We start from the raw sequence: 15,444 nt of genomic DNA, 5'->3' as shown, positions 1-15,444 counted from the left end.
CATCTATTCACTCAGCTGAGCTCCCCCGTACACTCAGCATCTATCTCCCCCTTTGACAACATCAAAAGAGATACAAGAAAAACAGAAGAATAACGAGAGAAACATAGATAAAAATACCAGCATTCATAGTAATAAATAAAATGTAGATAGTGAAACCATGAGAACCAAACATGTTTTAATGCTACACTTCAACATACATGATAATCCAAGAGATTAACAAAAAAAAGCACAGTACGACAATATGTAAGAACATAACATAAGGATAATGAAATGAAATGCAATAATATGATGATATGATGGAGAATGCATCCTAACGCCTGCCCCTTCTTCCTCTTCCTCTTTGAAATGTATGAGGACGATCCTCTTCAACTTGTTCCAACAAATCAAGCACAGATAGATTGAGAGTGTTGAAGCTTTGGCTTATGTTGGCATGACGATGCAATGCCGTTTCCTCAAACTGATTCTGTCTTAGAGTTGTGTTGGAGGCAAAAGTCTCAAAATCGCTTTTGTGGTCTTGAACCAAGCTGTACAACGATTGATATTGTCGTTGTTGTTCGTCATAGCGATCTTGTTGGAGCTGTTGCATTTGTTGGAATTGGAGCTGTTGTGTGTCGAAGTGTTGTTGTTGTAGGAGTTGCATATTCTCTAACATGGAAATGATGTTGGTTTGATCCGGCGGAGGCGGAGCTGTGTATCCCCAAGGGATATCCTCTTGTTGTGGAGGAACATATCTCCAATTTGCATCCGTATCTTGTGCAACATCTCAAAATTTTCCCTACAATCAGGATGAACAAGAGCACTTACCGGTTGAGATGATGAACCAGAGGCAATTTCCTTTCCCTTTCTTGATTTTGGAGGCATGGTTGTTGAGTAGTAGAGTGAGAGAGATGATTTGTGACAGATTTTGTGCTTGAGGAATTAGGGTTGGCCGTACAAGTGATATGAGAATGAGTGGGAATGGAAAGAGGAAAGATTGGTTATGTATGGGGATGGGTCGGGTCGACCAACAAACCCAATTTTGGGAATTTTTACAGCAGTGGGTCGACCTAAATGAAGGCTGGGTCGACCTGACAGAAGCAGTGAGAAAAAGGATCAATTTAGGTCGACCTAAAATATGGGTAGGTCGACGTAACTGAGCATTTTTGGTTTCTGCTGAAAGTTTTCTTCTGTAGGTCGACTCAGATGCAAGGTAGGTCGATCTAAGTTGCTTCAAATGTTTGATATGCCTTAGGGATGTTACTATATGATGCATTTATGCTTAGTTACTTGCTTGTATGCCCAAAACATGATATGTTATGAATGGAGATGATAGACACATATATGTAATTGAGATATATGGATAAACATACATGAAGTCACTATAAACATGTTAATTGATAGCATATTATAGTATCAATAAAATTTTTGGAAGTGAACAATAAACATGTTACCGCTTTCTCAATGTGTAGGTGTTTTGTCATCATTATGTGGGATCTTCTTGTCAGTGTGCCACAATCCTAGATTTGATGATGAATTTGTCTTGATAGAATGTTTCATGTCTTGGTTGCTTGATTTTGCGAAAAACTCATCTAGTATCGATTACTTGATGTTCTCCCGGATGTGGGGCAGGGTCCCAAACATTATTCTGCTTAGAATAGGTTTAAATTTCCTTGCAATGCAATTTGCCAATTGCTCATCAAGTAATGCGTCCTTTGTGTTTTTCGGGTTAACTTGTATTTGTGATGTATCTTATACATTAGTGGTGGCCAGGTCACCTACATTTCCTTTGCCAAGTATAGTTCTTCGATTGTTGTCTTCATAGATGATATACCAAGAGTGATATGTCTTCCTTTATGTGTCTTGAGCATCAGCTATCAAGGGATCATCACCTTTCGACGATGTCAAGACATTTTTCCTGCAAAATTAATTTAGAGTGGAAGGTCCCCAATCTTCATTGGGTCCTAGGTGGTGAGTACATAAATTGTTGCACTTAGGCAACCATTGAAATACTCCTTTAGGAACTAAAATCCTCCTAAATTTGCTTTTTTCAATGGTATGACCCTTTTTGCAACAATAATGACAGGTAATATGATGAGAATATGCTGTTTTGCTAGTTGATACTTTTGGTACAAAAGTGTATTTACTATATAAAGGAGTATACGATCTTTTGAACTTATTTGGATCAACCGCAAAAGTCACTTTTGGTTGTAGAGCCTTGTCTAACTTGGCTTTTAGATCTCTTACTTCTTTTTGCCAAATGTGACATGTCTCACAACCAAACCATGATGTAGGATCTATTTCAACTTTATCCTTTTGAATGTCTAGCATAGATTGTTTTAAAGCTTCCATATCCTTTTCGGTTTTCTCAACTTTTGATTCAAGATATGAAAAGATTTTCTTATTTGAGGCCAAAAGTTTGAAAGCTTTAATTGCATCTCTATGTAATTCTTCAAAAGCAAGTTTTAGTTGAGAATGAGATACCTTATCTACGAGTTCAGGTTTAAGATGACTTACAATTTTCTTTTTCTTGTGTTGATGAGCCATAAAACATAGGTTTGCTGATTTTTCTTCATTGCTTGATGAGCTTTCACTAGATGAATCACTTTCCCATGCTATGTAGGCTCTCTTAGATTTGTTATGACCTTTGCTTTGGTTCTTCTCTTTTTCCTTCTTAAGGTATGGACAATCCGGTTTGTAGTGACCGGCTTTCCCACAATTAAAGCAAGGGCCTTTGATTTTTCATTTGTTGTTGTCATCTTGTTTGAACTTGTTTGATTGCTTTCTATAGTTGATCAAGCCTTTGTCAGAATGTTTTGCTCCATTTTTCTTTAGATATTTGTTGTATCTTCGCACAAACAGTCTCATTTCCTCATCATCGGAGTCTTCGTCATCACTTGTATCACTATCCTCTAGCTCTTGTCTTGAGGTCTTGGAGCTTGAAGCCTTTAGAGCTATTGACTTCTTCTCTACCTCTTTCTCCATGTTCTTTTCTTTCTTTGCCCTTTTCTCATGCATGTCAAGGCATTTAAGGTGTTGTTCATGTTCCTCTAGTTTACCAAAGAGAATGGTAATGTCTAGGGTGTTTAGATCATTTGCTTCCTTTATTGCTGTAACCTTGGGTTGCCATTCCCTGTTCAAGCATCTTAAGATTTTGTTAGTAGCAACTGCATTGGAAACGGGTCTATCAAGACAATTTAACCGATTTTTCAGGTGAACGAATCTCTTCTGCATGTTTTCGATGGATTCACCATCTTCCATGTGGAACAGTTCGAACTCTTGAGTTAACGTATTGATCCTAGCTAGTTTGACATCATCCGTTCCCTCGTGGGCAACTTGCAATGTGTCCCACATAGCTTTAGCGGATCTACAATGGGAAACGCGATAGTATTCATCAACTCCTAGAGCTGAGATTAGAATGTTTCTCGCTTTCCAATCGTATGCATATCTCTTTTCATCTTCAGCATCCCAAGTATTTTCTGGTTTTGGAGCAACTGCACCAGCTGCATTTGTCATGGTGATCTGAAAGGGACCATTGACAATAGCTGTCCAGATGTTCCTATCAATTGCATTGATGTGGACACACATACAATCCTTCCAATAGCCATAGTTTTCACCGTTGAAAACTGGAGCTCTATTGTGAGCCATCTTTCCAATAAGTGTTTCACGTAGCACGGAATAAACCAGAGCTCTTGATGCCACTTGTTAGACGCTGGCCTGAGGATCTAGAGGGGGGTGAATAGATCTCACAGAGTTTTTCGGAATTATTTCGAACTAAAGCGAAAGCGGTTCTGAATCGACTTGCGTCTATTCCGGACCGTTATTGCAAGGGTTGTATATGTGACAAAACCACAAGATAATTGAGATTAACGATGAAGTGATATGTTATCGAATCAATACGTTTCACAACTGAAAATCAATTAACTTCTAAATTGACAAACTTTGGTTTGCAATGCAGTAATAATGGAATAAGCAAAAAGACAAACACTTGGTGATAATGTTCAAATTGATGATGATTCAACATGTGGTGAATTGTGAAGTTTATGCAGAACCTTAATTCACAATTTTAACACTTGAATCGTTAATCAATTTTGCAATTATGACCAAATATGAACAGAACGTAAATAAAAAGATAAAAGCGACAAGAACACGATATTTGTTCAGGCAGTTCGTCGATCGTCCTCGCTACGACTACGTTTGCCCCCAATTCCAAATTGAAATTGAGAAATCTACCATTAATGTTGAAAGCAGTTTATACAAAGAAGAAAACAAAGCGATAAACAATAAACCGAATTTGTCGATCCTTTGAATCTTCTTCCCCCTTAATCTTGAGCCAGATCAAGGTGATCCAAGAGCTTCACTTGATCCCTTTTCTGCAGTGTCTTGAATTGCCTTGAACCCTTGTTCTTCAATCTTCACACTCAGATAGATCCTCGATGAAACCTCTTGATAAAAACCCCCAAGAAACACCTATATTGGAGGACAAAACCCTCGGATTTTATTCACCAAAAACCCCACAAATCTTCACCCACTAGGAATCTTCAATTCCGTTCCATGGACGTTATCGAACTCGATCACTAACCCTCAACGCAAGAATGATTATGTGTAATTGTGTTGGAGATGACGAAGAACGAAGATGAGAAGACTTTGTGTATCTTTCAGTCGTTGGTGTTCTATGCAATAATTGAACCTTGGACAATATATATGAGAGCTTATCAGTTGGAGCAGAGAAAACCAAAAAATTTGGCATTTTTGATCAGATAGGTCGACCTCTTGTGGTGCTTAGGTCGACCTAACAGAGCTGCATATCCTTTAAATGTATGTCTTTTATTCCCAGTTAGGTCGACCTGTTAACGAAGTAGGTCGACCAGAATCCACTTCAGATGCGTTTTGGGGTGTAAGTTATGTTAGTAGCGATATATGGAGAAATGCATAATAGGAAATCTCAATTAATAAAATAACTTACAATATTTCATTTCTTTTTTATTGGTATTTTTTATAAACATAAAATTACTTTTATTTACAAATTGATTTTGACTTTTCTTTTCATCTTTAACAAATACTAAGCAGATGTTAAAATTATTAATTTCATGTAAATTTTTTTAAATTAAATTTATTTTTTCATATAATATTTTATGTGATGTTGTGTGTATTCATTCATATTTCTTTCATAATCTTTTGTATCTAATTTGAAAAAGTTCCTATAAAACCATTATTACCCTTCCAATTCATAATCATCAATAAGTTAAATACTACTGATATTTTATTTAATTAATTTTTTTTTGATACATACTTAATTAGTTTGAACATATTAATATGTTTTTTAACTACTATTTGTCACATGTGTAAAAAGGAAAATCAGACACAAGAGTGTCCGCTTAAACCAAATCATCAATCATGAACTTTCAAAAGATACTAAATTTTAATTTCACAATTTTAAATTAAAAAAAAATCAATTCTCGTGAAAAGAATCAACTCCATTTAAGTATTAGCACAAAAATCAGACACGTTAAATATATAATAAAAAATGTCAGAAATAGCTTTCTAGGTATGCATCAAATAATATGCTCAGCGCCCAGTGCTTATTCATCATTCAATTAAACAAACAGAAAAAAAACATTATAAAAATAAAAAAGAAAACAATAAAAAAAATAGAATATTGATTTGGATCCTCAGTGATTATGCTTATAGTTGACATCAAATTAATCATTCAGGTCTCAAAGATTTCATGCCATCATTGGATCCATCACATTTCATCAAAAACAGATTAAACCAAGCGTAACCTAAGATAAAGAAAATTGGGGGAAATGGTGATTTAGCAGTCTGTTTATTCACTGCACCGGTGGAAATCACGACGGCGAAGCGACTCAACACGGCTGCGAAAATATATGCCTCTTATTATCATAGAAGATGAGATAAACCATGAATCACTGGAAAATGAATCACTGGAAAATGATTCAAAGACATCTCAAGAGGCAATTGAAAATATCTGAAACCAAATTACAATAACACAACGATATTAATAAAAAAAAACGATGAATTTAAACAACGAAGAGAAAGAGAGGTTTGGGGATATTTCAGCTACAGCTACAATATGTGGTTAGGAGGAGGCGTTCTTCTGAGATTTATAGCGAGAATACTTGAATTAGGGTTTTCTTTTGCTTTGTGGAAAGGACTGTAAGAACCTCCGTTTATTTTTCTATTACGAGTTTGCCCTTACTTTCTTTAAAAAAATTGTTGGTCAATGAACTAGAGATCCGAAGGGCCTCCAAACAAAAGGCCCAGTTTGAACGCTTCAAAAAAGAATACTTCGTATCCCCACAATTTTCACAAATTCAAATTTTCTCCATACAAATTTTTATTTTAAGATTATATGAGTCCTCTCCAATTTCGAAAAAATTCAGAATTGAAATTTATTATTAAAAATATATTCTACCAAATTAAAAAAGATTTTTAAAAATGTTAATTTGTTCCCTTTTTTTTCCCATAGGCTAGGCTTAAAAACCAAAAATAGTTGAAATTGTCTTATCAAACATATATTTTTATTGGCACCAATGAAGATAGTTTATGTAAAAGTGAGAAAGGCCAACAAGAGGACAAGGAGCGAGGCGACTGGTTGTCCGAAATGGGCCATAAAGATGCCCAAATCTTAATAACCACCCGCCTGATTGGACTTAGTATATCCGAACTATTTTTCACTTGTCTAGTAGACGTGGGAGATGACATATCTCATTATAACAAACTGGAAGAACTGGTCAAAGGAGAAATAACTCATTCCTCCCCGTGATTTATTAATGCAGGAGGAATAACTTCCCTTAACACTAGACCCATATGCCTTTATAAATACATCAACCTTGGGGATGAGGAGGACATATCACAATCTATACATAATAACTCAATAAACACAAATATTTCCTCCTCGGATGAGCTTGATATCTCCATAGCCAAAACTCCACCTAAGGTATTTATTTATCCCCTACCAATGTAGGAATACCACACATTATATACTTTTTTACTTGCAGGCGCCCAGTAGGCCAACATAACTATCCGCGATTATATCATGTGTGTACATTTAAGCCTAGGTAGTGGACTTATCTCTCAATGAAACTCATCCCACAAAGAGAATATACATTATATAATGAATATATAAATGCAATAAAAGCGATCAATAAAGCAAGTAAAGCAATAAAGATGAACACCCAACACACACAAGGAAACAAACAAAATTGGGCTTGACTCGCTTAGGAAGTCCCCAAGAGAGTCGTCGGCTGTCGTGCCGCGAAAAAATACAGAGTCGCCACAACACTTTATTTAGCCCAAAGGGAAAGGGAAACATCGAGAAAACCCCTAAAAGTGAAAGAAAATGGTCTCGCAACCAAATTCGAGTTCGGGAGTACCTTTCACATTTGTTGTACTCAATGGGAACCGTTTTACTTATTTTGCGTGTAAGGGTGTTGTTGTCTAAAGGTTACTTGCTATATGGTTATTGGATTTAATTAAGGGGGAAATAAGTTTCAAATTAATGAGCTCGCCAAGATTTCTTGAATCATGTGCCTACATATCCTCAATGTGCTCTGATACTTTGAATTCCTCAAGAATTCATCTTTTTCGCTTTGATATTGCACACTATTTAGAATTTGAGAACTTTCTGAGTGAAGTAGTGGTAACATATGCTCTGATACATTGCATGTTTGCTATGATTCAACGAATGTTTTAGAAGTTATGAACTCTATGAAAAATATGGTTAAATCAAGATCTGATACCCCACATTGTTTAGAAGTTGAGAATTGTCTAAAAGTAAGGTAATTGAGTGTTGATAAATAATAAATGTTATTAAGATTTGATGTGTGATCAAGTTTCTGAAAGAACCAATGTTATAAGTTCTGATGTTTGATGTGAGGCATCAAGATAGTTGCTAAACAAGGTTTTGATACTCATAGTGTTTTGATAGCAAACCAGGTTTTGTCATACTCTGATGAGACGTTAATGAGGAAGTATTCCTTTTATATGTTACTTTTTGTACTGTAATTTTTTTTTGTGAGTCTTGGGTTCAGGGGGGACTCTGAACAAGCATAAACGAATTTTGGGTATTAACATATATTCAAGGGGAGCTGGTTAGCTTTTATGAATTTTGAGTTCTAATGGTGATTGATATGTATGAATTGTTCAATCAAAATACATGGTTTTGTCATCATCAAAAAGGGGGAGATTGTAAGAACAAAGTTGGTTATGCCACTGGCCTTAAGTTTTGATGATAACTTAACATGTTATCTGAAAGAACAATTGTGTACTAATGGTTTCGTTCTAGTGTGTATCTTTTGCTAAACAGGTAGTAAGAAGGTGTGTAACATCATCAGATTCTGAATTCAACACTCTGGAAGAATACCTACGTGTGTTACAAAGGAAGACAAGATTCTGAATGCTACTTCTGCAACGGTTCTAAGGAACATTAGTACAATAGATTTTGATCGTGTCTTTAGCAAGGAAGCTTTGGAGGCCTTCTGAAGCTTTGCTTATGTGTTGCATGTTCTGAAGATACTGAAGACAAGGTTATGTTGACCAAGTTTTAAAGATCTGAAGACATTACTTCGATGTCCTGTGTTTTGAAGATGCTGAAGACAAGGTTCTACTGAACAAGTTCCGGAGATATGAAGACATCTCTTCTAAAAACCAAGTGTTGAAGACTTTGAAGACAAGGTTCTGCTGAACAGGTTCTAAAGGCTCAAGTTCTGATGATTCTATAACATGCTTCAATTAACATACAATCAGAAGTCTCTGAAGACTTGGAAGATAAAAAATGGCTCGCATATGATGATGAGCATAAAAGTACTAACGTAAATTGTGGCCTTTACTCTTATAGGATGGCGTAAGAACAATCTTATTTGTATGTGTTATCTACCATTCCCACCATGATCGTTAAGGACTTTATAACTATATTTGTATTACCTATTCTACCCTCTAACAGATCTATCCTTCTCTATAAAGGAATTCATTGGAAGAATTTGAATGCAACTAATCAGTTCTACAAAACTATACCAGAGCGGTGCAAAAACTCTGTTAGAGATATTATTTGTATAATTTTGTATTTTTAGCGAAAAATTTTTATTCATATCTTGCTTTCAACACTTTCATGTTGCTTAAAGCATCTTTGTATGTATAATTTTGTAATCAACCAGTGTTTTAAAATTCGGACCGGTGATTGACCCGGTCAATGCACTGGGTTAATGGGTCACTGGTCGGACCAACGGGTCATTAATTAACCCGCATGGTTGTTGACCCGGTCCTATAAAAAATATAAAAACATTATATATATATATATATATATATATATATATAATATATATATATATATATATATATATAATATAATATATATATATATATATATATATATATATATATATATATATATATATATATATATATATATATATATATTATGTGCATACAAAAATTTAGTTATATCAAATTAAATTAAAATTAAATTTATTTCAATAAAAAGTGGTGTAATTAATCTATTATAATTTAATTAGATGTTCTAAATTTGAATCCAACTTTAAAAATACTTATTAGTTTATGCTAAAAAAATAATAACAAACTAATATCCTACTTTATCACTATACACAAACATCTCAGCGTACTATAATTATTATATATTTATTTAATACATTAAATTATAATAAGTATTTATTTTAATTTAAAATATGAATATATATATATATATATATATATATATATATATATATATATATATATATATATATATATTAAATTAATAATTACAAGAAACATAAAATACTGCACTAATACTTGTTTATACATTTCTAAAATAGATTTCTATAAGATATAGATAGATTACATAGAATTTAGCTCCAATTCAATATAGAAACGCTAACGCTATAGCGGTTAATCCAATGGAGCCATGTATTGTTAGTCTCCAGTCATAACTAGTCATACCGGTCCACCGTAAATAGCGACAAGTGACTCGAATATCGTCTTCAATAAACTTCTATCCCCTAATCTCAATTAACATATGATAGTTCTTTTTATTATTATTATTATTATTATTATTATTATTATTATTATTATTATTATTATTATTATTATTATTATTCTGATTAAAAGGTATATAAGTCTTATTATTATTAATAAAAATTTGTTTAATTTTATTAATATTTTAACTAATTAAGTGGAGTTGACCGAAGTCAACAATTCAAGTAGGGTTTTCTTTGACCCACTCTTCATCATCTTCAACCCAACGGCGCCGCCCATTGTAACACCCTGGATTTCCGCTTACCCCGCAGGGCTTCCGGCCTACCAAGCATGTCACCAGCTTAATCAATAATCCCCCTAGGTCCGCTTATCGGCTGCCCAGGAAATATTGTTTTTGCCTTCCGCAAGAATCGAACCACGTACCTAGGGGTTAAGTACATATTCATAGCAATTCCTGCTACCACTCGACACAACGCTTACTCATACCGACTATTATTATAAGTCTTATTTATACTACTTATTAATAGAAACATATACTACATTCTACTCAACAACTTATACTTAATGTCCACCAACTTACATCATCGGTCCTTATACTACTACCAAATTGTTCATACCAAGGTTGTAACAACTCTGCAGCTATCAACTTAATATTCGCTATCAACATCTACCACTAAGGCACCAACAACTTAATTATTATTATTTGTTAATTATCAACAACTCCGTTACTTGAATTACCGCTATATAAGCCATCATTATTGCTACAGTTACTTTTATCGCATTATAATTAGGCTACCGATTCAGCCTGCTACTTTATACTTCTGCCATTGCTCCTTCGTGTTATTTTCCACTTTCTGCAACTTATACCACATGCCAACTATTTCTAATAATAAGCATTACTACCAATTCATTTGATTGAATTTCTACAACTTAATTCAAGAACACAACATTTATAACAGCAACATAACAATTTTCCACCACTAAAACACAATACAACAGCAACCTACAAATCATCCCCAAATCAACACGGAGCAACCAATTATGAATAACAACCAAGGACTCAGAATCAACCACATAATCAAACACCGACACTGAGGCAAATTCATAAACCCCATCCCACATATGTGTTCATCATAACCCCGGTTATAGAGTAAGAACCCCACCCTTACCTTTGGATTGGAGATTCCTCTACTCTCCCGGTTGCCATAGCTTATGCCGCCGCTTCCAACTTTTCTCCGAAAATCTTTTCTAACAACGTGCAGAGACGCACCAAAAACCTGTTCAGAAATCGTTTTTTCAGATGGACTTAAAATCATCAAAACGAAAATCGCTCCGGTCAGAAGTTACCTCTACGAGTCTGGAACGCTGTGTCCAAGAACCGCGACGATCCAACGGTTGGATCGGGAGAAACGTTTGTTTTTCTAAGGTGTCTCACCACAGAAACTTGCTGCGAAAATTGGACTTCCCCTGGCTTTTCTCTTCCGCCATGGCTCTCTTCTTCACCTCTCCTCCAAACCCTTATTTTCTTCGTACAGTACAACAAAAACCTATTTCTTTTCTTTTTCTTTATTTTCCAAATAATCCAAATAACTCCTATAACTCTTTTTGGACCAATCATTCACACTTCCTCATTGCTATTTACCACACACTAATCCAACCCAATTCACTTAAATCAATTAGTCCAATAAATAAATCATATTATTCTTACTATTATCCTCCAATTAAACCGACTAAATAAATCCGACTTAAACTTAATATCTTCGATCAGCATAACAATCCAATTTCAGCTAAATCCAATAAATAATTCCTTCCATAATTTAATTAACTAATTAATTAAATTTGGGGCGTTACAACTCTCCCCCAAATAATAATTAAGTTGTTGGTGCCTCAGTGGTAGATGTTGATAGCGATATTAAGTTGATAGCTGCAGAGTTGTTACAACCTTGGTATGAATAATTTGGTAGTAGTATAAGGACCGATGATGTAAGTTGGTGGACAATTAAGTATAAGTTGTTGAGTAGAATGTAGTATATGTTTCTATTAATAAGTAGTATAAATAAGACTTATAATAATAGTCGGTATGAGTAAGCGTTGTGTCGAGTTGTTGTTGTTATGTTGTTTCTAGTATGTTATTATTGAACATGATATAGTTGAATATGTTGTTAGTAAGTTGTTGGGAATATGTTGTCGTTGTTGAACAAGTTGTTATTACTATGTTGAAATGTTGTTGTTATACGTTGCTGTTGAATTGTCGTTGATTACGTTGATGATGTTGTAGGCCTATGGCCAATGTTGAATAAGTTGAAAATTAATTATGTTGTTCAGCGTTGTTATTGTCCTGACTTGTGGGCATGTTTAAGTTGTAGGTCGTATGACCAATGTTGGATAAAGTTGATGCATCTGTTGCATGTTCAAGTTGTTGTTTACGTTGTTGTTGTCGTTGTTGTTGTTGTTTCGTTGTTGTTGTTATGACGTTGTGGTTGTTGTCGCATGCATACATTTGCATTGTTTACGTTGGCCTAGATGGCACCTGATTACGTTGGCCTTGATGGCACCCTGTTTACGTTGTTGAAATGCCTCGATAACCTGGCATATGTTTACGTTGGGAGTTTTACTCCAAATGGTACCACATGCATTTGCATAGTTGAGTCACATTCGATTTGTATGTCTGAGCTGTTGTTGATGTTTAAGTTGTTACCATTGTTGTTGTTGATGTTTAAGTTGTTACTGTTGTTGTTGTTGTCGATGTTTAAGTTGTTATCGTGTTGTTGTTGTTGTTGCTATCTGATAAATTGTCGTTTGATATAAGTTGATGTGGTTATAAGTTGCTTTTGTGATTAAGTTATTGTTGGTTATAAGTTATGATTGCCATTAAGTTGTTATTGCTGTTAAGTTGTCATTACTGTTAAGTTGTTGTTGTGATCAAGTCGTTGTTACTAAGTTGTTGTTATTAAGTTGTTGTTATTAAGTTGTTGTTACTAAGTTGTTGTGATCAAGTCGTTGTTACTAAGTTGTTGTTATTAAGTTGTTGTTATTAAGTTGTTGTTACTAAGTTGTTGTTGCTAGTAAGTTGTATTGATTTAAGTCGCTTACTCGTTGATGTATAATTGCTATGTAAAGTGGTAGAATTTGTATAATCCTAATCTAATATACTGTTTATCACACACCTGTTTATATTGTATGATATCTCACCCCTTCTGTAATGATGTTACCTATTATGGGTAATTGAGCAGGTACTCAAGAATAGCTGTGGAAGCGAAGTAACTTTATGAAGTCTTTAGTTGTTGTTAGTCGATTGGTGTCTTGCTCTGATAAGTAGCACTCGGGATGGGATTATGATTGTTTATGTCGGTCATGTTGTTGTTATTATAAGACGATGAATAGTTGTTATTATTTGTTGTTGAAATTGTTTCTAATTGTTGTTATTACAATAATTCTTGAATAATTATAAATTGAAGTTTTGATTTTAGTTGGATAAAGTTGTATATGATTTATAAGTTGTGAACGCCGAATGCTATGTGTCATAATAAAAGCAAATATAGGTTGGTTGTTTGTTGGAATAAGTTGAGAATGTAATGCCTCATGTTTAATGTTTGAAATTTCCGCATTCTGATTTAAATATAACGTTGGGTAGATTTGGGGTGTTACATTAGTGGATATCCGCTGCACGCATCAACCGTGTCGGCCAACCGAGCATGTTACCGGCTTAATCAATACTCCCCCTAGGTCCGCTTATCGGCTGCCTAGGAAATATTGTTTTTGCCTTCCGCAGGAATCGAACCATGTACCTAGGGGTTAAGTACATATGGTCAATTGATGTAACACCCTGGATTTCCGCTTACCCCGCAGGGCTTCCGGCCTACCAAGCATGTCACCAGCTTAATCAATAATCCCCCCTAGGTCCGCTTATCGGCTGCCCAGGAAATATTGTTTTTGCCTCCCGCAGGAATCGAACCATGTACCTAGGGGTTAAGTACATATTCATAGCAATTCCTGCTACCAATTGAGCTAGTAGCTCAAGTGGTAGCAGGAGTTGCTATGAATATGTACTTAACCCCTAGGTACATGGTTCGATTCCTGCGGGAGGCAAAAACAATATTTCCTGGGCAGCCAATAAGCGGACCTAGGGGGGATTATTGATTAAGCTGGTGACATGCTTGGTAGGCCGGAAGCCCTGCGGGGTAAGTGGAAATCCAGGGTGTTACACCCATCTCATCACCACCACCTCAACCTAATTAAGTTTATCTAATTAAGTTTTAATGGGGTTTACGCAAATTTTTTAGTCGATTCGATTATGCCTAGTAATCGCGTTGATAAAAAAATATATTTTTTCTAACAAAAATATATTAGGATTAATTCTTATTAAAACATTTACATCAAGGTTTACTTCGCTAATTGTTTTAATCGAATCAATCGATTACAATAATTAGCGACAAAATGATTTTTGTCAAAGCTAATTAAAATTTTCTATACAAATCAAGGTGCAACGTACTAATTGTTTTAATCGAATCGATCGGTTATAATAGTTAGTAATAAGATTAACATTTTATTTCATGGATTAATTTGTTAATTATGTTGATCAAATTGATTGATCAACGCGATCAACGAAACATTAAAACAATATTAAATAGGGTTGTATGCCATATAATAAATCTTTAATTTTTTCATAAACTACAAATTACACAAAACTGCGATCGATTGCAAAACTGCGTATAGGGATGGCAAGCAGACCCAAATCCGCGGGCCCAACCCGCACCCGAACCCGAGTCAACGGGTGAAAACCCGAGTTGACTGGGTTTGGGTTCGGTGCCACTCGATATTTCGGGTGCGGGTTTGGGTAGTATGAAACCCGCACCTGAAACCCGAAATCACACCCGCTTATATATATATATATATATATATATATACATAATGAGAAAAGGGGTGATGCACTGACAGTGTAAAATAATTTTACAGTGTCAACCAATCACACTCATGTATCCAATTACACAACACTTTTATTTTAAAAAAGTTTTAATGACATGGCAGATTACTTGTTTTCTATTGGATGATAGTGTAAAACTATTTTACACTGTCAGTGCATATCCATTAAACTCTTATATTATATATATATATATATATATATATATATATATATATATATATATATATATATATATATATATATATATATATATATATATATATATATATATTGTTTAAAATTGTAGAAAAAAGTATTTTATGTATTTTTGTTGCGGGTTTCGGGTTTGGGTGAAAAAACCTGAACCCAACGGGTGTGAGCGTGGGTGCTATTTTGTCATCCGAACAATGTTTGGGTTCGGGTTCGGGTGTTGATTTCGGGTGCGGGTTTGGGTAGTGCAAAACCCGCACCGACCCAACCCGTTGCCATCCCTAACTGCGTACTGCAATTGATATAAAACGCACCTTCAACATATAAATCACAAAGGCATATAACCTCTAAAAAACACCAAC

At 34.7% G+C, this 15,444-nt stretch overlaps 2 non-coding genes across 2 annotated transcripts; both read right to left on the bottom strand.

The window, feature by feature from the left end:
- Nucleotides 1-5,503: 5,503 nt before the first annotated feature.
- On the bottom strand, nt 5,504-5,573 carry LOC131645568 (small nucleolar RNA snoR118). The gene has a single exon (XR_009297170.1). It is a non-coding gene; the product is annotated as a small nucleolar RNA snoR118 (small nucleolar RNA).
- Nucleotides 5,574-5,644: 71 nt separating this feature from the next.
- Nucleotides 5,645-5,718, bottom strand: LOC131645458 (small nucleolar RNA R66). The gene has a single exon (XR_009297078.1). It is a non-coding gene; the product is annotated as a small nucleolar RNA R66 (small nucleolar RNA).
- Nucleotides 5,719-15,444: the final 9,726 nt, after the last annotated feature.

Source organism: Vicia villosa, linkage group LG1 (assembly GCF_029867415.1).
Source record: "Vicia villosa cultivar HV-30 ecotype Madison, WI linkage group LG1, Vvil1.0, whole genome shotgun sequence".
In the NCBI taxonomy this organism is placed as follows: Eukaryota; Viridiplantae; Streptophyta; class Magnoliopsida; order Fabales; family Fabaceae; genus Vicia; species Vicia villosa.
The sequence above is the reverse complement of the archived record's forward strand: the minus strand, read 5'-3'. Positions and strand labels throughout refer to the sequence as shown.